This window comes from Sceloporus occidentalis, unplaced genomic scaffold (assembly GCF_023333645.1).
Source record: "Sceloporus occidentalis isolate IW3139 unplaced genomic scaffold, rSceOcc1.0.p SCAF_47, whole genome shotgun sequence".
Lineage (NCBI taxonomy): Eukaryota > Metazoa > Chordata > Lepidosauria > Squamata > Phrynosomatidae > Sceloporus > Sceloporus occidentalis.
In genome coordinates, this window is record NW_028317027.1 from 2,516,753 (window position 1) to 2,543,307 (window position 26,555).

The window sequence follows — 26,555 nt, forward strand, 5'->3', positions numbered from 1 at the left end:
CTCTGCGGGCCGTCAGGGCAAACGGGTATCCCCAACGGTAGGCAATTTGGTGGTCTTGCAGGGCAGCCGTGACAGGTAGGAGCGCTCTCCTAGCCTGGAGCGTAAATCGAGAAAGGTCCTGGAAAAGGGAGACCTTGTGGCCCTCGAATGTCCAGAACCGTTGGGCCCGCGCCGTCCGCATTATGTCCTCCTTAAGAGCGAAGCTCTGCAGGCAGCAGATGATATCCCGGGGAGGGTCACCCGGTCCACCGCCATATCGCAGGGCTCTATGAGCCCGGTCGAGCTTGATGGGTTTCCTACCTGCGTCGGCAGGCCAGCCTAATATCGAGGAAAACAGCCGGTCCAGTAGGCCTTTGAGGTCTTCGGGTCGCCTGCCCTCAGGCATACCCCGCACTCGTATGTTAGAGCGTCAGCCCCTGTTATGCAAGTCCTCTAGTTGGTGAAACAAGGTGGCTAATTGGGAGGAACAGGAACGTTTAAAGGTGGAAAGCTGGCGATCCACATCTCGCATTCTGGTCTCGGCCGATGATACTCTTGCGTTCAACCTCGAGATGTCCGCCCGCAAAGCTGTGACCTCGGCCCGGACGGTTTGTTTCACCTCCGTCACGAGGAGGCTAAAGTCATCTTTAGTCCGTAACGAAGAGAAAATGCGATGCCAGTCCCTGGCGGAAGGTTCCGGGGGGCTCTCTGGGCACCGCTGAGACAGGTCTTCCTCCAAGGCCTGTGAGCACGTGGGGGCCGGCGCCATACCCGGCTCCTCCGGCTGTGAGTGTAGCAGGGCCGGAGTTTGGAAATATTCCGCAAGAGGCTTGCTGCTGGTCCCTGGGGTGCCAGGGTCCGACGGAGCCCTTTTGTTCCTTCCCATATGGGGTTTAGCAGGTGCAGATCGCGGTTATAAGGAGCGGGCGGTGGGGAGCTCTCAAGTTAAGCGGCCATCTTCCTTGCCAGGCTAACCACGCCCCCCCAAACCATTTATTTTCAACCACCAGTAACACCAACCAATCCAACCTCACCCCAGTCAGTCCATCCAAATACCCCAAACAGACCTTGAGCCAATAAATGTCGTAAGTACTGGGTACACATGGCCACACACAACATTTTTTGCAGTATGGGGCTTCATGTACCCTGCAGGTGGCTTAACACTTAAGGACGAGAACAACCATGTGACTGCCAATAGGCACGATGGCCACTCTGAGCCTTAATATTATTACAGCAGTGTTATAATGTATTGAAATTTGAAAGAAGTTAGATGTAGAATAAACATTCTTTTGATATTGCACCCAAGATTGAGTTGTCCTATCCACTGACCATTCAAAAGGGGACAGCTTGAGCACAGTTTGTAATACCAGAGGCCAATAACCTAAAATCAAACCACGTAATACAATGCTCAGAAGGACAAACTTTGCTTAATGTTGCCAAGCTCAAGGGTCTTTTTTTCAATAAGTCCAAGACAAAGCTGTTGCCATTCTTGTTGAGGGTATACATAGCTGCAGATCTCTTCCTTTTGCATTAACTATATTTCTGGTTCCTATTTAGCTGCCAAGTGAACCATGTGGTCTCTTTTCCAGTTCTATAATGGCAATTAGCCGTACTGTCCCTTTTCAATCTGTTTGTGAATTATACGCCAGTGAGACAAATTCCCAGAAAGAAGCATTCCGTCTGATAGATTACTAGCTAGGTAATTGAAAATGGCTGCGTAGAGGGAAAACAAATGTCTTGACCTAAACTGTAGCGTTTGGCTATTAAAGTGATAGATTACCTGTATAGGAAGTGAAATAACATGGTTTGATGGTGAAACATACATTTATATAAAATACTAGATAATCATTCAGTATACCTTTTTTTTCTTATTTAAAATAAATCTCCCCATATGCTCATTTACTATGGGTATTTCGCAGGGTTTTGAAGCCCCTTTATAACCACAGTAATGTATGTGTAATTATTACGAATTACACAGTTGATATTAAAATTTCTGTTCGTAGCCCCTTATTGTTAATAAATCACTATGGAATAAAGCTCATTTTAAGCGGATGAAACAGTCTTATGGTATCCTTGGATAATGTCTCTCTCTAATGGAGTGACTGCTTCATGTAACAAGCCTGGATCTATTGATTGAATTTGCAAGGGTGAGTACCACTATACTGGCTTTTTCTTCAGTCACATCTTGTATTAAATCATACATTTTTAACTAGCAGTGCATTCATTTTGGGAAATGCCTAGTTGTCGCCGGGACATACCCCCAAAATGTGCCATCACATCTGCATTCACCCCAGAAGGATGGTCTGGTGGCAGGTACAGCACACCATTGACCCTGGGACAGCTCCCTTGTAAAAGCCCCACTGAGCAGTCATGTACCAGAGGTGCCTGATGACCCCATACAGTGATCTGCCCCCATTTTAGTGCCACGTGAACGGTCATTCTAGGCCAGAATATGCCATTGTTTTAACAATAATTACAATATTATTGGTTTCCTTGTATGGGTGAGGCTACATGAGGCCAAGTGGTATATATAAACTTACATGATTGTCCTTCAAACATTAGATACTGTACATAAAATGCAGCCATCACAATGCTCCTGCTAGTTGCTGGCTCACCCTTTGCCCCACTGCATTGGAAAAGTGCTAAATGCTACTGAAGAACTGTAGCACATTTATATTTAAGAAACATCCTACAGTATATCATTGGATGAGAATTGATAAAACAGAAATCATTTCAGGTATATAGTTGTGATCTTTACAAATATTTTAACAAAAACACAACACAGCCATAAAAGACAGTTTAACAAAGTATGCTCACAATGTGTTATGAGTGTATCACAGCATTCACAGTCCTAAAAGTTACAATAACGTTCATATATACAGCAAAATGTGTTTATAACATAAATAGTTCAAGTGCACTATTCTTCTAGTCTACTTCACCTTACATAAATTGCTTGTCTGGTGTCTGTAGATGAGTGTTTAATAATGCTTCTATTACCCCCTTAATTTTAGTGGAAGGGTTTCCCATCACCTTTACCCACTATAACTTTTGTTATTGGTATTTCTCGTGCTACCCCAAGCCTCAAGTATTCAGCCAGTATCACAACCTCATGCTGACGAGTCCCATTAAGGACGAAACAGCTGTCCATGAGTGGTGATATTTGTTGACCTTATTTATATGCGCCTACCCAGAATCCCTACCACAAAACACAAAAAAAAAACCGCTCAAAAGACAAACTGATGTGCTGACGTCTTGGTGTTATGTTCTCGCGAAGCAAGCATACATAAACAAGGGGATGGTTGTGCTGCAAATATATCCTTTCTGGTGAATGTCTGTAAAGTGAATGTTTGGGGTATGCCTATAGTCACACCCTTAAAACAAAATATCTGTGTGAGACGTTGGAATCTCACAGAAATATAATATACGTATAAATGATAATGCATATAAATCATCAAAATAATTAGTTTTTCTTCAAAGTGATTTTTTTGGGAAGAGGGATCTCTTTTCCATTTAGAAGGAAAAAAAAGCCCTTGCGAATGGCAGCATAGCACAGATGTAAGTAGTACATGGCGTGGTATTTTAAATACACTTTCAATATTATGGTAATAATTTTGACTATTGCATGTGGCTAACCTTTAATGACATTTAGCTTTGTAGCGCAGAAGACGGAGACCAGCAAACTAAAGTAATCTGATTTCTATGAAATGCAAATGACACAGTTGTCTGGGAGCATACATGACTACTTCAGGGCACTGATAAAATGTGAGACAGCGTCTTAAGTTGGAAGCAAGTGACTGGGAAATACTCTTACTATTAATGCTTAGGAAGAATTCATATATTTAGTCTAAGAATTATGACTGGTTTCTAAAAGCTTGCTAGCAAGAAATTATTCAAATTCATATTTTGTTTTCACCGGTCTCAAACATTTCCTAAATAAAGAAGCAGAGGCTCAATACAAGCCCAGAGGGTAGGGGCAGGCAAAGTATGAATGTCAAAATGAAACCAAGGACATAACAAATAGGGCATTTGGTGACAGAACACATATATTGCAAAATAAAAGTGAAAAGTGAAATTAATGTTTTCACCATTTCAATTGGAAAATGACAAAAAATGCTAAAATTCTGATGTCCTTAAGCAAATAATTTTAAGAAATTCATATACAATTGGAATCCATTGGCAACATTTTTTTAAATTTTGTTTTATTCTGATTTTAATGGGTGCACTTTTCCAAGCAGCCAATCAGAGGCAAGAAATCTCAGATTGTGGAAGAAGAGTGCAGCTTTTGCAGCATGGCTACAACTTCTGTGTCAGGTAAGTGTTTTATTTCCTACACTCACAGGGTACTTTAATATATACCCTTCTATAGTAGGAGTATCAAGGACATTAGACAGTCCCTTTAAGAAAAAGACTGGAGCAGGAGCTAGTTACATGGAGGCCTTACCTGATCAATGTCTTCTTCATCACTGCTCAGCTTCAAGTCATCAGCTAATGTCCTAAAAGTAAGAGAAAAACACACTTTACATATTGTGATGCACTGGCTGTTCTAATAAAAGTTGATTTGATTTAGAGTTAATTTAAATATTTGGCTTTTTTCTAAGACACTTAGCAAGGGGCACATGCATTATTAGTTGCTACACAATACGCTTTTTTAAAAATTAAAAACAATACTAAATAGTACACGCAGTGTTATACACATGCTAGAGTGAATAATTCTATTCCATTGGGGCCCAAACTGTAAAAGTATGGATTATCAAAATGTACACATATTATGCACATTCACTGCCCTTACAAATGCCTGCCCATACACACATACAGTCATGCGAAAAAGAAAATACACCCTCTTTGAATTCTATGGTTTTACATATCAGGACATAAAATTAATCATCATGTCTTGTGGATCCTAGACAAAGGTTATTATGGTCTGCAATACACATGTTTATATTGCACTTATGCTTGCATACCTTATTGAATCTCTTTTAGTAGAAGCTGTTTTCTATTGATTCAAATTAAGCTTTTTTCAGTGGTTGAAATCTGGAATGCACGGCTGCTATTAAGGGATTAGTCAAGGGAATGAATCATAAACCATGTATTTTCGACCACCATTAACACCAATTAAGGTTTAGATGAGTCATTAAATCAAGCCCAGTATATTTATATCTATTTTATATTAAAAGGAAAATAAGAAATACGTGGATTGGGGAACACGCCATGATATAAGCATTTGCCCATTTATTTGCCTGCTGTAACAAAATCATCTCTCTTCTCGCTCCCACATATTTTCCCAGATGGTTGCAAGTTAATTAGAAGATGATACATTTGTTGGTGTCAGACAGGCTTAAACAAGCAGCAATTTTGGCAATGTTTCCAGAAAAAGTTGTTATGGTACAAAGTCGGTACAGGTGTTAAACTTTCACTTTTACACAGGTGCTGCGTATTAGGTATTAGCAAATAGTAACCTCCCCAAAAAACAATCAGGGCAAGGATGCACATATGCCGTAACAGGAATGAGGCGGTCTACAAGATGGATAGCCTCTCTGGTTCTCCAAGTAAAGAAGCTCCTCTAGGGGAAGGGTCTCCCAAAGAAAAGTATCACCAGTCACAACACCACACATCAGTCAGGATGCAAGAGACTGTGTGTGGTTTATATAAGTATTTTAGCAGGGGAAAGGGAGTTGACTTAGACAGGAAACAGGAAAAGATTAATTAAATTAACATATAACATGCTAGCAAGGGAGTATTACAACACAGATAAATGGATTAAGGAAGTAACACTTAAACATAGGTAAGATGGCGAGTCAATCTGAATACACTTAGAAATGGAAACAAGGGTTGAAATACAAATGTTACAGTGCCTAAATTATTCTCAAAACAGGAGTCCAACAGTATAACTATAACCAACGAAACGAATACCCTGTAACTTATACATAAACAGAAATATCCTGAACAAAACAGAGAAATTAGAATTACAGGGGTATATTTATATATAATTACATATTAACAGGACCATGTCATGTTACACATGCAGCAAAAGAAAACAACTATTGTTAACCATTACAATTGAAAAATATCAGGGGTTATGTTGACCTCAGGCTACTAAAATGACATTTTGGTCTGACTCCTCTATTTTAGGGCAGATGAGTGAGGAATTATTAGTTTGCTATTCAAGCCACTGAGAGAGGGGACAGAGAGAGGAGGAAACTTGTTTTCCCAATAAAAATACCCTAATAATAACATCTGAACCAAAATGGCAAGAAACAAAATTTGTTGTCCAAAAACAAATTTGGCAAAAACTAAACGAAAGATTTGTCCAAATCGATTTTACTAGCTGTGCACAAGTCTATTGTTTACTCATATTAAATGTAAGGCTTTTTTAGCCTATCAAACATATCTCTATTCCAAATTCTGCACAATCTAGGCAAACATGTTATCCTTTTTAAAGTTCAATAGCATTTTAACATAGTATTAGACCAAGGTACCCTCACAACCTAAACCCTTGGGTAACTTTTTTGCAAGAAATGATAAAATAAAATGTTACCAACATCTCTTAACGCATGAATATATTCTTCTGTAGCTGTATCATTTACCCAGAAATACTTGTATTTCACTAAATATAAAGCTTCTAGCTTGTCTTAAACAAAAACAATTGGAATGGTTTATGTTCCCATCAACTAGATAGAACCAGATATTGCAAATGGGACTTTCTCTATCACAAAGTATTTACAGTGTGCCCTTAACAGCTGTAGCTCTGAGAGTCATGGAAGTGTCTTGTACTAAAAATTCTAATGCAAAGAGCAATGATTAACTTTACTTTACTAATGGGTTTAATGAGTCTGTTTTAATATGGATTAATGTTTGCCATTCAAAGTTGGAGCAGTCAGTCATTCTCAAATACCATTCCCCATGTAGGCAAAACACTACTATTAAATCTAGAGATAAAATGATATTTTGGAGGTTTATTCACACTTATTTCTCATTTTGCCCAACCTGCAAACTGTATAGCAATTCTAAAGTTGAACACTGTAATATTTTCTTGAACATCTTGTTCTATTATGTGGTAAGTACCGTGTTTCCCCGAAAGTAAGACAGCGTCTTACTTTCTTTTTATCCCTAAAAGCCCCACTATGTCTTACTTTCGGGGTATGTCTTATATTGGGAAAATTTTTTCGAATTTAATGCTTTCCTACCTTTCCTTTCTTCTTTCAGCTTCTTTTCCTCCTCTTCGCCAGTTCTTGTCTCCTTCCGGGTCAGAGGGCACGGACAGCGGTGGGCGCGGCTTCAGTGTTGTGCGCCGGGATCTGACAAGAAACCCCGGCGCACAACAGCTGTTGCCGCGCAGATCACAAGGGAGCGGTATCGGAGGTCATTAACAGACCTCCGGCTCCCTTGAGTGATTTTAAGCCGGGTTGAACCCGGCTTAAAATCACTCAAGGGAGCCGGAGGTCTGTTAAAGACCTCCGATACCGCTCCCTTGCGAGCCTGCTCCTCCAGCGGCGGACATTACTGTCCGTCTCTGGAGGGGTGCCGGGTGCCGCAGGTTGGCACCCCCTGGAGTGTGGCGCCCTGTGCGGTCGCACACCCCAAAGGTCGGCCCTGCTCTAAGGGGCCGGCCTTAGGGGTCTGCGGCCGCACAGGGTTTAAATAAAAACATCGGGGTTTTTTTTCAACTTTATTTAACATCCTCCATGTTAAATAAAGTTAAAAAAACTTTATTTAACATCCTCCATGTTAAATAAAGTTTTTTTTAACTTTATTTAACATGGAGGATGTTAAATAAAGTTAAAAAAAAAACCCCGATGTTTTAATTTAAATCCTGTGCGGCCGCAGACACGTAAGGCCGGCCTTGGTGGGGACTTCCCGGCCCCTTAGAGTGGCGGACCCGGTCGCAGGTGCGGCGGGCCTAAGGGGCAGGCGCCCCTTATGCCCTGCGTTAATGCGGCCGTAGGCCGTAGGCAAATCCCCCGTGTTTCCCCGAAAGTAAGACATATGTCTTACTTTCGGGGTACGGCTTATATTAGCTGACCCCTCTGAAACTCCCGATACGTCTTACTATCGGGGGTGTCTTACTATCGGGGAAACACGGTAGCTACTCCATAAGGGTGGTCCATTATACCTAAAGTGTTCTTACAAAATGTACACTATATTGTACACCTTTTGTGTTTTTGTGTTTGAAACTCAAACTCTCAAAGGTGGCACAAATTTAAACACTATGTTTCTCTAAAGTATCTCTTTCCAAAGTTAATTCCATTTTAGGCCAACAGTGCAGGTTTCTAGTATTTTGTCACATTTGAACAGAGGAACTAATCACTAATCATTCTCGTTGTAAATCACTCTGCGGAACTGGAAGATATACAGGTTGTAGCAATCATGTAATAAAAAACATAGAATTGAAACCAGTCAGCCCATCTAGTCTGCCCATTTTTCCTGATGTAAGAGTCAGGTCTTAATAAGTCCTTCATCTTTTTTTTTACATTAAGGATAGATTATACCTATCTCATGCATGTTTAAATTCCCTTGCTGTAATGAGTTCTTGTGTTAAAATGAGTAAGGTATATCAGATGGTCTCTCTACCTCATCTGGATTTCATACTTTGTTTCATAACACACCTAGGAGTGTTTTCCAGGTCAACAAATCCAGGGAGCAGCAGTCCCTTGTTCATTACTGGGGTAGCCTCTGTAGCACTCTTCCCCTAAACCACACATCCTTCAGAGGTGGAGGGCTGGGATATGACATCACGTCCTGGGGCTCTGAACAGACCACATGCACTGCGAGGAAGAGGAGTACCTGCTCAAGGTAGGTCATGGGGCCAGCAGGAGCCACTGCCCTGGGCCAAGCCCCATATATACAGTTTACAACGCTGCTCACAGTAAACTGTTATAGAATTACAGCCATGAAGCACATATAGCCTAAATTCTATACTACAGTAAAACTGTTTCAAGCTATGTTTTCCATTCTGTTCTCTACAGAAGAGCTCAAGTATTTTTTTTAAGTTTTCCTATAATGCCAAAACTGTAGGAAAATGTGCAGCATCAAGTTATCACTTGCTATTACACAATGCACCACAGCAGTATATAAATCTTACAATAGAGTAAGACAGTACTGTATTGGCACTTTAGATCAAAAGTAATTATTGACAATAAAATCCATTGAATGGTGCTTACCTGTTGAGATGAATGTATAATATAATTACACTCTTTAATGTTCAGAATCAAATACAGAAAAACCCAATTACTTAAATTGCAGACATTTTAACTTGCTCTTTGTAAGGTCCGATTATATGAGGAGATATATTAATCTCACATAGCATATATAAATTGTTGTGTATATCTGAAATCATACATTTTTGTCCCTGGGGCATAATCAAGCTGCTTTTAAGTAACACTTAAAAGATTCTTTCGATTATAAAGTTTAACAATCAGGGCTCTCAATACTTGACTCATGTTGCGTTTCTGAACTAAAAACTATAGCAGCAAAGATAAGACCCAGATAAATGTAAACATTGCAAAACATTGTGTATGTTTTGGTGAAGACCATTTAGTAGGAATATGCTCATGTTTTATACCTGTTTGCATGATACATTACACTATAGATTGTTCAAATCACCACTATTTGCAGGTATACCTAGATGTGCTTTGAACTGTGTTATATAAAACTCTAAATATAAGTGTTATGTCTTCTACAATGTGACAGTTGTAGAAACCAGAAAGAACAACGGGTTATATAAAACATGCAATAAAGTGACTTCAAGCGTTCCTGCATTTACGTGTTAATATTGTGACAGTACAAAGAAATGCTGTCTGGCAGCTAGAGGAGGACTCTGTGAAACTGAATTTTTCCATCTTCTGACCTCAGGAATTTGTACATATTCGGTTTTTGTTTTAATTGGCTGTAACCCAGCATTATATATCTGCTTTTTCCCCTTACCCCAATATAGCTATGTTTTAGTTCACAATGTCAATAGGGAGGCCTACAGAACAGACCTTCCTACATATAAACACACATACACCGGCATGCAATTTGATAGAACTATGTTATTTGTGTAATTCTGTATGTGCTACTGGAAGGGCAATATTTTTTCCTGAAATTAATCTTAGTGGCATATTAAGAATTTTGTGGTATCCTGCATGGAAAGTATGTCCAGGAAGCTTAGGGTCTCTCTGTGAAGTCAAACATACTAAAACAAGCCATAGGGATTGCAAAGTGAACTGAAGAAGCTCCTTCTTAATAGAACCGGACGTGGTGCATGTGATGGTGGAGAATCCAAACAGCAGAATAGCTATACAATGAAACCACGTCAGCATGATCTTCATAGTAGCGTGAATTTATTAACGTAAAGTAAGTAACGTGTTTTCAGAGAGACAGACTGAAAGGCTGGCACTTGGCGCTTCAGCGCTAAATCAACATGATTAGAAATTAAGCACTGAAGCGTTAAACACGTCAAGTGTGAGCCTCCCAGTCTGCCTGTAAGCTTAAAAAATTCACAATGCTTTCGAGATCAGGCTGCCGTGGTTTCATTGTTTAGATGTTCTGCTGTGGTTTGGAGTCTCCAACACCACATGGATTGATCTCTATGAAATTGCTTATTTAATAATTTGATTACCAAACAGCAGAGGAAGAACACGGTTACAACAAAAATGCATGGCAGGTGCGCACGTCCCACGCAAAACTGGACAATGGCTGCCGTATACTGATGGTGATCTAAATCTAATTTAAAAAAATATTTCCTACACTTAGCAAAACAGGGGCAATCAGGCATGATATATCCAATATATATATAGGAAAGTGTGCTTACACTACACCACAGAAAATAAATACATTTATACAGAAACCACTTATCTTGAGAATTCCAAATGGAATAAGGTGAGACATATAGTTTAAAATATGTAAAATAAGCATTTAGAAATAAAAAAAACAAAGCAATAAAAGAGTGTAGTATGTTATTATGTAAAATACAAAACTATGGAGTTCTGTACAAATCTAAGCTCACATTTTCATACTGCAGTAAAAATACTGCTCTGTTCCACAGCACAGGATGAGAGTATCTGTGTAGGTAATAGATCCTACCTAGGTCACATCTGCTCCCAACAGTATCTCAGACAGAATCAGAAGACAGGAGCAAAATACCACAAGACTATGACAGAGAACCAGGAAATACGGTTTTAATCAAACAATCATTTACAATCAACTGTAGAAGGCAGAAAGATACACTTTGATTAAGCTCGTACATAAAGGGTGAAGTGCATTGTGTGGAGAAGCTGCTTTATTTATAGATTCCTTTTATTTTTACAATGTCTTCAGCATTTGGGACCTTGAGAACAGAAGTTTTTATGGCACAATCCGTTGCTTTAATACGGAGTCAGTTTTCCTGTATACTGGACTCAGTGATCACTTCTGGTTTTATTAATGTAAGCTAATTTATGTTATTAAACTTATATTGCTGAGTCTTCTGATGCTGCCTGAGATACTATTGGAAGCAGATGTCACCTAGGAAGAATATACTAAACCCACGGATATTCTTATCTTGTGCTGTAGAAAAGACCAGTGTGCTGCTCTTCAAAAGTATGAGTTTAAATTTTACAGAACTCCAGAGTTTTTATATATTTATATTTCTACACTATCTTTTGTTTCTTTTATGTTTAGTTTCAAGCTATCTGTCCCACCTTGTTCCATTTGGAATTCTCAAGATAAATGGTTTCAGTATGTATCTATTTTTTATTTTCTTTGGTGTGGTAGGTTTTTATATATATATATATATATATATATATATATATATATATATATATATTACTCCTTTGTTAGTTGGAGACACTACAGGACTGTTGCAGCTTTTTTTAACCCAGGGCAGTATACATCCCTTTTCTAATATGATATTATATCCGGAGACGTTGTAAGAATATTACTCCTTATCAGTAGACTTCAAGACTTCGAAGATGTTAAAAATGATATGGTGGGGACTTTTAACATATCTTTTAACATACGCATGGGAACCTCCATAGCTTAGTTGCATTATTGTTATGTATTATAATTATCATTGAATCCTCAGTATGCTTTATTCCCCAGGAAAAGAAAACAAAATGATTTTTCTTTCCATAATTACCATAATTAGTTGCTTTTTAGAACATTTGCAACAGAGATCTTGGGTAAACTGAATCAGCTCTGACTGAATCATTCTTTGGCTCTGAGTGGTTTGGTTAATCCAAAACCGTGTTAGAGTAAACTGATGCGTACTTAAGAGATCTCTTGTCATCTAGATAATGTGTGAAGAAAATGTCACATTCTGGCTTCCATCGTGTATGCATCTACTGATGTACTAACCATTAATAATATGTAATTATACGAATTATACTATTCATACGAATCTCCAAAAACGAGGCCAGACCCCCCACGAAATGGGTGAAAAAGAAGCAAAAAGTTATGAATTTTTGTAACAAGTTTGCAGGCTCTTTCACTCCCACTCTCTGAATGTCTCCCTACCTTTTCTGTGGACATAACCTCCCAAAAATGGTGGTGCCATACGATAACCGAGTATAAACTCCTGCCAAAATTAGGGAGATTCCCATGATGAGGGGGCATGAATATGGCATTAAAATGATCTACTATTAACTATACACGTTATTACAAGTAGTTACCACATGATTTATGTCAATAAAGTTTGTGTTTAAATGCATGTGCACTAATAACAATGCAAGGATTCATAGCATTAATTGCACATATTAATTTATGACAACATAAAAATGTAAGGGGAGGGCCCAATAAAACTACAAACTAAGAATGCAATAAATACATACTGTGCAGAAAAATCTTAATATATCAAATAGATGAATAATATTAATAAATGCATTTGTGTCATATAGGTCTTGCCAATGCATTCTAATGGGGACCCCACAGATTATACAAACTCTTAAAACACCTGTTTTATCTGCTTATATGGCACAGCTGCCACATTTTAATGTGTAAGCCAGCATCACATCCATTTATAACACAGAATGAATCAACTGTGAAATGTAGGATATGAGAAAAGGACCGTTCCAAATTAAGGCCATCAACCTGGTTATTAAGTATGTAAACGCTTACAGTTTTATTAAGTATGAGGTGGATTTAATTATTCAATAAAACTATGCTGGATATACCAAACACTAAAGACTTGAGCACCTCTGTGTTATTATTCCATTTGCCCTTTCTTTCCATCCAGGGCCTCCAGATGGCAATAAAGCTCTTCATCTGCTCAGGCTTTCAACCAATTGCCAGTTTTTTTACAGCAATTATACGACACTTTTTAACATTGTGGCGGTGAACTCCGATGTACTAGGAAATTATATTGCTGACTGACTGCCAGGTTTTTAGATAACTCTCTCAAAATGTGCCAAGGCGTAATTATCTCTTTGACTAAATCATCAGAAAAGCAGGATGATCATCACATTATGCTTGCCACGAGGCCATTGTCTAACCAGTTTATTGCAGATACAAGAGCATTTGATGCTGTACTTCACTTATTATTACTTGTTCAAAGGCAGCGTTTTCTTTTGGCAGGACACATACTGAATGCACATTGGGTGTTTCATTGCCACGGACATTGTAACGGGAATATACCTTTTTATTGTATGGAAGCAATTCAATTTTTAACTTGACCTTAATGTATACAGTGAAGCTCTAATTAATGTCATATGATTCTTTGTCACCAGTGACGACTCTAGAAACAATATATAGGGGGGGCACACAAGATACCACAGTCAAACTGGGGGGGCATTAATAATTTCCACCATTAAATCATACCACTGAAAACACACACACACACATATATATATATATATATATATATATATATATATATATATTGCCAAAAGTAATGTGCTATGGAATGATACTTTTGTTATAGGACAATACTAGGGCTGCAACTAACGATTATTTTAATAATTGATTAGTTGGCCGATTATTTTTTCGATTAATCGATTAATCGGATAAAAATAATGTAATAAAAAACGTACAATTTACACTTTCATCTCTTTATCACAATGGCCTCTCTCTATTCACCTTCTTATTTTACTGACATAATAATAAAAGCTACAAGAACCCAAACACGGTGTTTCTCAAACTAGGTTTTAATACAAAGTTATTAGTAAATATTAATTCATATGTTAACTATTTTTCATATTTAATAAAAACTATGAGAAAAAAGCCTTGTTTAAATTTTTTTTATTTACCAAACTGCCCCCGGTTATGCACATCTGACCCCCAGCTTGCCACTCTGCCCCCATATATGCCTTATACCTCTTATATGCCAGTGATATGAAACTGAGCCCCCTGATATACCTTTTATCCCCAGATATGTTTTATGCCCCCCTGTTATGCCTAATATCGATATGCCTTATACCCCCTATATGCCACTGAGCCCCCTGATATACCTTTTACCCCAGATATGTTTTATGCCCCCCTGATATGCCTAATATCGATATGCCTTATACCCCCTATATGCCACTGAGCCCCCTGATATACCTTTTACCCCAGATATGTTTTATGCCCCCCTGATATGCCTAATATCGATATGCCCTGAAATTCATAATACCCTCCATACACCACTATAACTCACCCATACACCACTCTGGCTCCTCCCATACACCACTCTGGCTCCTCCCCTCCCATACACCACTCTGGCTCCTCCCCCTCCCATACACCACTCTGGCTCCTCCCCCCTCCCATACACCACTCTGGCTCCTCCCCTCTCCCATACACCACTCTGGCTCCTGCCCCTCCCATACACCACTCTGGCTCCTCCCCCTCCCATACACCAGTGTGCCTCCTCCCATACTCCACTCTGCCTCCTCCACCCTCCCATACTCCACTCTGCCTCCTCCCCCCTCCCATACACCACTCTGCCTCCTCCCCCTCCCATACATCACTTTGCCTCCTCCCCCTCCCATATACCACTTTGCCCCCTCCCATACTCCACTCTGCCTCCTCCCCCTCCCATACACCACTCTGCCTCCTCCCCCTCCCATACATCACTTTGCCTCCTCCCCCCTCCCATACTCCACTCTGCCTCCTCCCCCTCCCATACTTCACTCTGCCTCCTGTCAGCCATGGAGGTTTTTGTATACATTGTACAGCCAACACACTGTATTTGCAGCATGCTCACACTGTTTGGTAGGCCTCATATTATACATTTGTATTATTTGAGCCTGAGACTAGCTTAGCGCACCGACATTTTTTCTTTTCCCTGTTTGCACATATTTGAGGTTGTTGGCTCCTCATCAGTCTGGTTGCAGCTTGCTGTCCAGGGGTTAAATGGGAGGAGGTTTAATTGCACCTCCCCCAATACATTAATCTGGTTTTGGTAGCAGTATAAACTGCTTTGTGTGCCCACTATGTAGGAGGTGAGAGTAGGTTCTCACCCTATTGAGAGTGTGCCTTGACGTGGCGGGTGAGCTTAATTATGCTTTGGCCAATTCATATAACCAAAACCTCTCATTTATATTATGTTTATATATTTGTTGCCAACTTTATTAGGGTGAGAAGCGCAGACAGTATTTTGTTTTTTGTATACATTGTACAGCCAACACACTGTATTTGCAGCATGCTCACACTGTTTGGTAGGCCTCATATTATACATTTGTATTATTTGAGCCTGAGACTAGCTTAGCGCACCGACATTTTTTCTTTTCCCTGTTTGCACATATTTGAGGTTGTTGGCTCCTCATCAGTCTGGTTGCAGCTTGCTGTCCAGGGGTTAAATGGGAGGAGGTTTAATTGCACCTCCCCCAATACATTAATCTGGTTTTGGTAGCAGTATAAACTGCTTTGTGTGCCCACTATGTAGGAGGTGAGAGTAGGTTCTCACCCTATTGAGAGTGTGCCTTGACGTGGCGGGTGAGCTTAATTATGCTTTGGCCAATTCATATAACCAAAACCTCTCATTTATATTATGTTTATATATTTGTTGCCAACTTTATTAGGGTGAGAAGCGCAGACAGTATTTTGTTTTTTGTATACATTGTACAGCCAACACACTGTATTTGCAGCATGCTCACACTGTTTGGTAGGCCTCATATTATACATTTGTATTATTTGAGCCTGAGACTAGCTTAGCGCACCGACATTTTTTCTTTTCCCTGTTAGCCATGGAGGTTCACAAGACACCAGGGAGCCGGGTAGAGAGGCAGAGTGCCGTATGGGAGGGGGAGGAGCCAGAGTGGTGTGTGGGAGGGTGGCTCCCATACACCCCTCTGACTCCTCCCCCCTCCCATACACCGCTCTGCCTCTCTACCCGGCTCCGTTACTGACAGGAACTTTCACTGCAGCTTCATAGAAGCCTCAGCGTAAGTGAAGGTGAGTAACGGAGGCTGTCTGTGCGATGCAGACCCCCACCGGCTGACAGAGAGGATGATCCTCTGTCAGCCGGTGGGGGTCTGCACGCATCGCACAGACAGCCTCCGTTACTGCCCTTCACTTACGCTGAGGCTTCTATGAAGTCAGTAACGGAGCCGGGTAGAGAGGCAGAGTGATGTATGGGAGGGGGGAGGAGTCAGAGGGGTGTATGGGAGGGGGAGAGAGACGGAAGTGAGAGACCGGCCGACAGTGAGGGGAATCCAGGTCCCCTGCAGCGTTGCGGGGGATCTGGATTCTAGTGTTATAATCCGATCTCTGTTTGAGGTTGGATTATAATTTTTTCGATTAATCGATAATGAAAATCGTTGACAACGATTTTCATTATCGATTATTATCGATTTTATCGATTCGTTGTTTCAGCCCTAGACAATACAATACTTGATCATTCAACATGGGAAGCCTGAAGCCGCAATTTAGTACGACTAATCCTTGAAATCCTTTAAACAACACAATACCTTAACTTTTGCACTAAATGATTTCAGGGCCTAATATTAGCCCCTGCTGCCCATATATATTAATATTAGCCCCAGTTGCCGATATATATTAATATTAGTCCCTGCTGACGATATATATATATATATATATATATAAATATATATATATAAATATTAGACCTTGCTGCCGATAGCAGGTATAGATCAACACATTAACACAGAAACCCAGCTTTGCATGTATAGATCAATTTAAATTCACTTGTGATCTCAGCACTGAAGGTATATATCAAATAAACAGAATCAGACATACAAACCCTGTATTTGCAGGTACACATAAATAATGTATGGAAACATAGCATAGCACATATGGATCTACAGAATAACACAAAAACCCAGCTTTGCAGGTACAGATCAATTGGAATTCACATAAAAACACGGCATTAAAGGTATATTTAAAACCCCCTAAATTACAGGCATAGATCACAGGTTGCACACCCCAAAGCAAGCCCTGGCGTCCACACTGTCCACATAGAACCTGGCCAGCACCCAGATAACACACATACGATTTGCCATCTTTGTCCCATATACACCCGGCCTGTGCCATCTCGGTCCCCAAGGCTCAAACATCCTGCTAGTGCCATCTTTGCCCATCCACAATTATACATCTATGATACACACAAACACATTAACTCATGCTCTCCCTCATTCAGACAATTCATCCACATATTAACTCATGCTCTCCCTCATTCAGACAATTCATCCATTTTAAGAAACTACACCCCTTGGAGCTTCAAATGAGGGGCTACATGTATTTCTAGGACAAAAGTTGAGTGCACAAATAATGATGGAATATGTCGCTTTGGCTAGAAAATATGTTTTTTCTATCCATAGCGACATGTTCATTTGTGTCTAGCGCACTCCAGGTTTGTACTAGAAACACATACAGCCCCTCATTTGATGCGCCAAGGGGTGTAGCTCTTGCAAATGTGTACTTTTTGTGCCATAATTTAACTTCCTACATGAGCAGTAATGCCACATCAAGGCTTCAACCCTAATTACTGATCGTTCACACGCCTTTCATATCTCCATTCACTCGCAGAAGCACACACCATACTTTCCATACATTCACTCACAGAAGCACACACACCATTCTTTCCCCTTACAATCCCAAAGAAATGATGGTAAAGGGAGAAAAAAAAAAATCACTTTTACAGCAAAAATAAGTTTTGCAGTAAAAATGCAAGGCGCTCCAGGGATGAGATGGTTACTCACGTACCGCACAGGCTCAATGGCTGATTTTAATAATATTTGCAGTTCATCAGGATTTCAAAAATTGCCTCCCTCTATTGTTGGCTAAATTTAACCCCATGATCAAAGGGATCATGGGATAAAAAATTAGTATCGGCCATTTTTAAAAAGGGAATGTGACTTATAGCTATATGATCGCTGTGGTAACATTGGCTACCACAGTGATCATTTAGCTAGAATACTTAAACTTTTTTATTTTTTTTAAAGTTTAACTACTTTATGTTTAAATCATTTTTTTTACATTTTTTTAACGTAATTTTTTTTAATTCTTTTACAAGCTATATACTGTTGGAAAGGGGAGATAATTACCTTTCCAACGGTATATGTCGGAGGTCTTTAGCTGCTTAGATGCCTGAGATACAGGCATCTAAGCAGCATGCCCCCATACCGCTTTAACTGACAATTGTCAGTTATTAATAAAGTTGCGCGGTGACGTCATCGCGTCATTGCGCGTGCCGTCACCGGCCAGATCGGGTGGCCCCGGTGATGCCCTTCAGTGTGAGGGGCAGATCGCCGGGGTAGGTGGCGATGGGGGTCCACAGACCTTCATCAAGGTAAGATAGTGCTAGCGACGGCATGGTGCCGTAGTTAGCACCCGACTCGGACTGCTAGCGACGGCACCATGCTACAGGGGGACTGTCGGAGGGGGGCAAGGAATATCCTAGGGGGGGCAATTGCCTCCCTGTAGCGACGCCACTGTTTGTCACAATGCATTATTGATCTACTAGGAGTTGGTTGACCCTATGTGAACTAAGCCACATATATTCACATAGGGTCAACCAACTCCTACTAGATCATTATTGCTTTGGAGATTTCAAGATGTTTGTGATACCCTCTAGTGTGCCAACATTCACAGAGCAAAATGTAGTGTCACATAAGCATTCAAAACCTCAGGCTTTCTTTGGTTATAACTGCATCTGAAAAAGATACATTCGAGGTTTTGAAAGCTTATATGACTCTTCACCCTACCCCACTGACGTTGGTTGAATAAAAGGTATCAGAAATGTATTTGGACTGTCTATGGTCAAGATCACATAACTGTATAACTTAACTTCTCAAAATATTTGAGTATTTTAGGGATCAGATCATTGGTTTACTGTATGTTCACACATGAAAGCTATACTGCAAATACCACTGCATTGCTTCTAATCAGAAGTGGGAAGTGTCTCATTACTTAAACATTTTGAGGCTATCTGTACTTCAAACAGGATAATGCAGTAAGATGTTACCATATCACTTGCAATGCCATTTCTCACTGCATTCACAAAATGACCTGCATTTATCTATACTCAAAGTGTCCTACTGTCTCAATAGTGGGACAGTTAGGAACATGGGTCAGCTAGAGCTATTAAGAGGATCTGCCTCTAGCCTTCTTCTAGCTACACCTCAAGGTGTCCCTCTCAAAAAAGGAAATACACAAGCTTTTTGGTCATGCACTTACTTAACTAAAATAATTGACCAGAGAGACTTTGTCCCAAGACCAAAGGGACTTGGCAATTTTGCACTTTTCTAGGGGGGTGCAGCAGGAGATCTTGCCTTCTTCCTGTCTCAGAGATGGAGCAGGTAAGTGTGACATAGCCCATCTAAGTGTCATTCTTGGTAGTCCTTATCATTATTGTAGTTATTGCCAGAGCCAACTGTATAAAAGTCCTTGAAGAACAAATTACCTAGGGAAGGGCTGGCTGGGGTGCAAGGGGACAACCACCTCCTGGGCTGCTTTGATTTAAACATTTTGGGGCAGTAGCTAAAGCTTTTTTTTTTGTTCTACCTGCAGTTTTATTTGTGTCCACTGAAGTGCTTAAAACAGAAAAGACATTTTCATGTACTACTTATTGGTATTTCCTTTCTGTAAATATGTTTTGGAAGGTACACAACTTAGTACACAACTTATTAGTGTACTACCTTTTACACTGGGCTACTTTTTAGTGGGCCATTTGGCTGGACTCATTTGCCAGAACATTTTCTGGGTGCAACCAGGCTCTGAAATAGATTATCATTAAATGAGTGTGGTTTTAGCAAACACAGGCTGAATGTGCACCTTGATCATATTCCTCAGACATCATTGGGTGTTGTCCAGCTGTTTCAAAGAGTGATCTTTCAGGAGGTCTATACCCACAGGATCAATTAATAATATAGTTATAATAAGTAAAAAAAATGCCCACAGCAACAATTGATTTGTACTAAATTAACCAAGACAGATGTTCATATATACCAAGAATAAGGTAAGCAATGAACTACCTTCGTTGTTATAACAATGTTTGCATTATTCTATAGATATCAAGAATCTTGAGTTGCCAAATTTGTCTTTGAAAAACTTAAAAAAATAAATAAATAAAAAGCTACCTTTAAGGTTACCTGGTAGGGGGAATAAGATTCAACCAGCAACCCTTGGGTGCCATTGTTAGGGCCGCTACTCTACATGTATCCCCCACTTTTGGAAATTTTGCTATACACCACTTCCTTTTTACGAAAGACCTACATGAGCACATCATAATATAATAATGAAATAATGTAACAAAGAAGAGAACATTGACTTACGATATTTCGGCTTGACAACTTGTTGGGCTTCTGACTTTCAAATCACCATGTTCTTTAAACAGAAAACATGAAAAAAAGGTTAACATTTAAGAAATTCATATATTTTTTCGTCTGGTATTGGTTCTTTTGCATGTTGTGGTGTGTTCCCATTTGGTAGGATATTTTTGCCCATAATCAGTGTATAGACACTGAGATGTACAGACAATCCCCCACTAAATAAAGGCCTAAAATGGGCTGGACACTTCATAGGTACCAGGATTGATCAGGACAGTATTGGCTTCTTATACAACTCAACATAACATATGTTAGCGCTTAATAAATAAAAATATGCAAACATTCAAAACTGCATACATGATGGCAATCTATAATTAAACATTATAATTGTAACAATCTAGTTTTTCTGTAATTTTGAGTAAATACTTTTAGCTAATACCTTCAAACGCCAAAAACTAAATGCTTATTACATAATGCAATGCATTTTTTATGCCAGTAAATTAACATGCTTATCATCAATTAAATATTAGTGTCTCTATACATATAAAACTCTAGTCACTGTGGGAATTGTTGGTCACACTTGGCAGGGCTTCAAGCAAAATGCACTAGGACTGGACCTTTGCTGTAGCATAACTGAGGATTGACACCAAGGCTCTGCCAGATATTGCAGTATGTGGTGAGAAGGGGGCTGCTGGATCATGTTTCATGAGGTATCACAGGGGTGAGCTAATGGTTACTGGCTGGGGCAGTATTTCTTTGGCATCTCTGATACATCAGCAGGGCTATAATACTGAGCCTGCCTTCATAACTTTACCCCACCCTTTTATTCACATCTATGTAAATAAAATAGAGTGACATACAGCTGATTAATTCTGGCCTAGAAGGCAACTAAAGCCAAGAAGTCCTCCAAGCCCATCCCCTAGAAATACCCACATACTAACACACAAACGTGCTTTAACACCCAGACACTATAACACCATCGACTAAAAAACACTTATAAAACATAGCCACTAGCACCATCTGTGAACACACACTCTAACACTCTAACACCACACATTAACAAACACTCCAAAACAATACAATAATACACACTAACACAATATGTTAAAACACACCCACTCTAACATCATATGTTAAACTGCACACACACTTAAACACCATACACAATCTCACTCTCATACCTTGTGTGGAGCCTATTTTCAGAGCAGCTTGCACATTGTTTCTGTGCTACTACCGTGGGTTTATGTGACTCTTCTGAGCACCTTGGTTACAGGGGCACCCGCTGAACCAGCTTTAGCATTCTCCTGCTGCACCATTTTGTATGTACAGATGAGAGGGGCTCTTGGATGGTGAAGAAAAGATAGAAATGAAGAGATGGAGAGAAGGGCAAGCTAGGGGACAATAGAGAAATAAGAAGGAAAGATAGTGAGTTGGGGAGAGAAAATAATGAAAGGAGAATAAGAGAAAAAAGGGGGGTGAGAGAGAGAAAATAAGGTGTGGCAGAAAGAAGAAGGAAGAGATGGGGACAGAGAGAAAAAGGAGTGGGAAGAGATAAAAGTGAGAAGCAAGAGAGGATGAGAGGAAAAAAGAAAGAGTGAAGGATGTGACTTTAAAGGGGAAGCCCCATGAAAAAAAATATTTTTGTCCCTGAGTGTAAAATACAAGGTATACAAGACATATAAGGTAATGTTGGTTGGCATTAACCAGAGTTGGTTTTATCTATTTTTTTACCAATAATTTTCCTTAAGGTGCGCACCTGAAGGCTGCCATTGTTGTCAACCATGTGTTATTTTGTGTGAATCTCTGCTCAACTACCACACTAAGCTGATTCTTTACTGCAGTGCGAATTAAATTCTGCCATAGGCTTTCAATTGTCACAGTCTCCGCTGCCACAGGTAGTATCAAAGTGTTTGTCTGGTAGATTGGGATGAGATAACAGGGCTAGAACACATGCAAATTGATAATATGCAGCTGCCTGAAAACATTATACTATGCAAAAACTAGAACTGTAATGTATGTAAAAATATAACTTCAAAAAATTTTATGTACAAAAAGACCCTCAGAAGTTAACACTTAACAAGATGTTATTTGCTTCAACATCCTGTATTCAGTAGGGCCATCTATAATTTATATATATATATGCACATACATACATACATACATACATACATACCATACATACATACACACACACAGATACACTTCCAATTGCTGTATTCCCAGTTCCTATAATTCTGTCCGTATGTGCAAATAAATAAAAAAAACACAAACAACATGAAATCAGACAAATATTGTAGAAAGATGTGCATGTTTAGAATACAGTTCTGTTGGGGAAATAATAGTAAAAACCAGACATACTGCCAATTTCCGAAAGCAGTCATAATGTTATTCACAGAGCTGTTTCAGCACCTATACTACAGTTTGCCAAAAAATACCATATGCTCCATGTGGCAGAACACTCCATAGGTTAATTTTCGAGGCTAGAAGATGTGACGGATTAGCATTCCTTGCTAAACACGGACAAGTAGTATTTTCATTGCCAAAGGGATTAAAGGAAAAATAAACTACAAGTGCTAATTTTCCAATACATCTGTTTTACATGGTGTTACTTTACAAGGCTTGCTTATTTTACTTGAGAACTCAATCAGAAACCAAATTCTGTATCTCTTTTTATGAAAAGAAATGAATCAGCACATAGCCCACATCACATTTAAATAATCACGCACATAAAATTTCTGCCCTAGGTATAAATCCAGCTTTATATCAGGCTGAATTCTAAATTAGTCATTATTTCAACACTACATAAAAGGCCCTCATATTTACAACTAAATTCCCATTTTTACGTTACACATAAACAAACTTAAAATTGGTCTTAAAATGTGAATGCATTATGAATGGGGTTGTTATATTACTCTTCACTTTTTAATATCCACGGGAAGTAAACTTCATCTTTGTACAGGGGAATTATAGCTCACGCTGTTGTATCTTTATTACGCTACAGAAAGTTCCTCCTGGAGAATTGAAAACAAGCTTATTTCTAGTTTAGTCATTTAGAGCCAATGCATTAAAATAACAGATTTAAGGATAGGGGACTAGACATTAAAAATTTTTTTTTCATTATTTATTGCATAGACCCAAAGAATGTTTTCAAAGGGACACATTAATTGAATAAAGCATATACAATAAAGCTACATAATTTCATATGTGGTCTAAACTGTACCAGGTACCTAACAAATGTTATATTTAGAAACATTTGATTCTCTTGAATTTTGCTTTCTCTGCATATTGCTTAAAGGTCCCGTTCCACACAAATCCCCCCCAACATTCCTAGCTTTTATATTATTTATTAATATGGAATGCATCTTCAATAAGCGTATTCCCTTTTAAAATAACATAACATTTTGCTGTATTTTTCTGATGAAAACATTTCAGTGAAGCCTCTGAATTCGGTCTGTCTTCATTGCTAAGCCTCACATCTCTGAGATTACAGAAGGGGCGTTACCTTTAAGCTCTTCTAGTAACTCTCATCACATCTATCACACAGAACAGCCCATTCAATCACACTCGCTGGCCATCACTGTGTAAATGTGCATCTGTAAAGCTTTGCTGTTACACATGCAGGGGCATAAAATAACAAGTGGGAGTGGCTGTAGGCACACAGACTGCTGTGAAGTAATACGTAGGGGAGGGCTTTGGCGGAATGGCAGGACTCTGTTTCTAGGCACCTGTAGTATTTCAATAAACTTTTAAACAGTTTTTCAGAGACAGGAATTAAGAGAGACATTAAGGCGGAAAACAAAATGACACAGAGCTTTCTTTTACCTCTCTCTACATGACGCAGAAATTATCTAGGGACATTTTAAGAGGCTCCCTATCTGGAACAGCTCCTGTAAATTTAAGGAACAGTTATAATAGCTTTTTCCCCCCAGCATACTTGACTTCAGCATTTTCCTGCAAAGTTTTTCAATATTTTTTTATGTTATTATTACCGTATTGGCTCGAATATAGGCCGCACTTTTTTCCCCCACTTTAAGTCTTTAAAGTGGGGGTGCGGCCTATATTCGGGGTCTAGCGCTCGACGCCCGGGACTGCATGGCAGGCAGCGGGGTTAGGATACAGATCCCCCGCAGCAGTGCAGGGGACCTGCATCCTACTCTCCGATACGCTCAGACAGCCTCCCCTGCCAGCACTTTCCACGGGGGGGTGCCGGCACGGAAGGTTGTCTAAGCGCATTGTGCGGACGGTCACCGGCTGCGGAGGTTGTTTACCCGCATCGCCGCAGCCGGTGACCGTCCGCACGATGCGTTTTACCTCTGCCCCCAAGACATACCAGAGCAGACTCCCGGGTGTCTTGCGGGGCCGGCGGGGGACATCTACGCAATACGCGTATACAACTTCCGGTGCCGGCACATCCGCTGAGTGCCGGCACCGGAAGTTGTATACGCGTATTGCGTAGATATCCCCCGCCGGCCCCGCAAGACACCCAGGAGTCTGCTCTGGTAAGTCGGGGGGGGGGCAGAGTGGCAGCATATCTCGGGGGGGGAGGAGGAGGACAGTGGCAGCATATCTCGGGGGGGGAGGACAGTGGCAGCATATCTCGGGGGGGAGGACAGTGGCAGCAAATTCTGGGGGGGGGGACAGTAGCAGCATATCTCGGGGGGGGGAGACAGAGTGGCAGCATGTTTTTTTGGTGCTTTTTTAAAGAAAAAAAATTTTTCTTTAAAAAAGCACCAAACTTTTAGGGTGCGGCCTATATACGGGGTAGCCTATATCCGAGCCAATACGGTATTTTTAATAACCCACTGTACTGTGGGATAAAACTCTCTGTAGGAAGCCCCTGCCCCTCTCAGTTTGATGGTCTTTTAGCCAGCTTAGCAGCTAGCATGCTGCTGTAGCGGTTTGTTACTAGGGTTCGATCCTGAATTCTGTGGCCAGGGGAAAAGGCATTTAAAGTGTGTAAATGCATGAACAGCACATCCTTCATGTGCCAAGGTGGAACAGCAGGTAAACTACACAAACAACATTTCTAAGTGAAACACCCTTGGTTGACCTAAATTTATATGTTATCTGACCACGTTCCTGTGAACTATAAAGAGAGCTAATTAGGATTAATAGAAAACAAATTTTATAAAACTAGTATTTTTGGTATTAAGATTAAATTACTTTTTTTGGATTTTTTTTTTACATTTATTTCTGGGTGTGGGAGGATGGAAAACTAAACATGATATACAAGGCTGTAGCTCAATCACCTTTGTTTTATAACTGCAAGATTATAATATAAAAGAATTATGCTAGATGAAAGTTTTTTCTAATAATGTATACTGATGAGGGCTATGCTATCACCTGCACGTTCATTATGGGGCTTATAGTATACAACCTCTTTTTTTAAATATAATTTCTTTGTTATTTACTTATCTACTTTCCTCAAAATAACCTCTGTAAAAATATAGTGGAGCCCAATTTCCTGTTTTTGTCTAGCTTTAGCTAGCTACGACTCGGAGCTCAGGATATCACTGACCCATTCAGTGTAATACTGTTTGGGGCAAATATGTCATCGACAACCTGTTTGTGGACAACAATGGCACTAACACACTTTGTGGGCCCAAAAATGGCACTGACAAGCTGTTTGGGGACAAAGACAGCAGTGATAAGTTATTTTGGGACAAAGATGGCACTGACAAGCTGTTTGGGGATAAACCTGGCACTGACAGGCTGTTTGGGGATAAACATGGCACTGACAAGCTTTTTGGGGCAAAAACGGCACTGTCAAACTATTTGGGCACAAAGATGAAGTGCTGTTTGGGGCTTAGAGATTGTACTGACAAGCTGTTTGGAGGCAAATATGACAAGCTGTTTGGAGACAAAGATGGCACTAATAAGCTGTTTGTTTTATTGCACTGGTAAGTTGTTTGCTGGCAAACA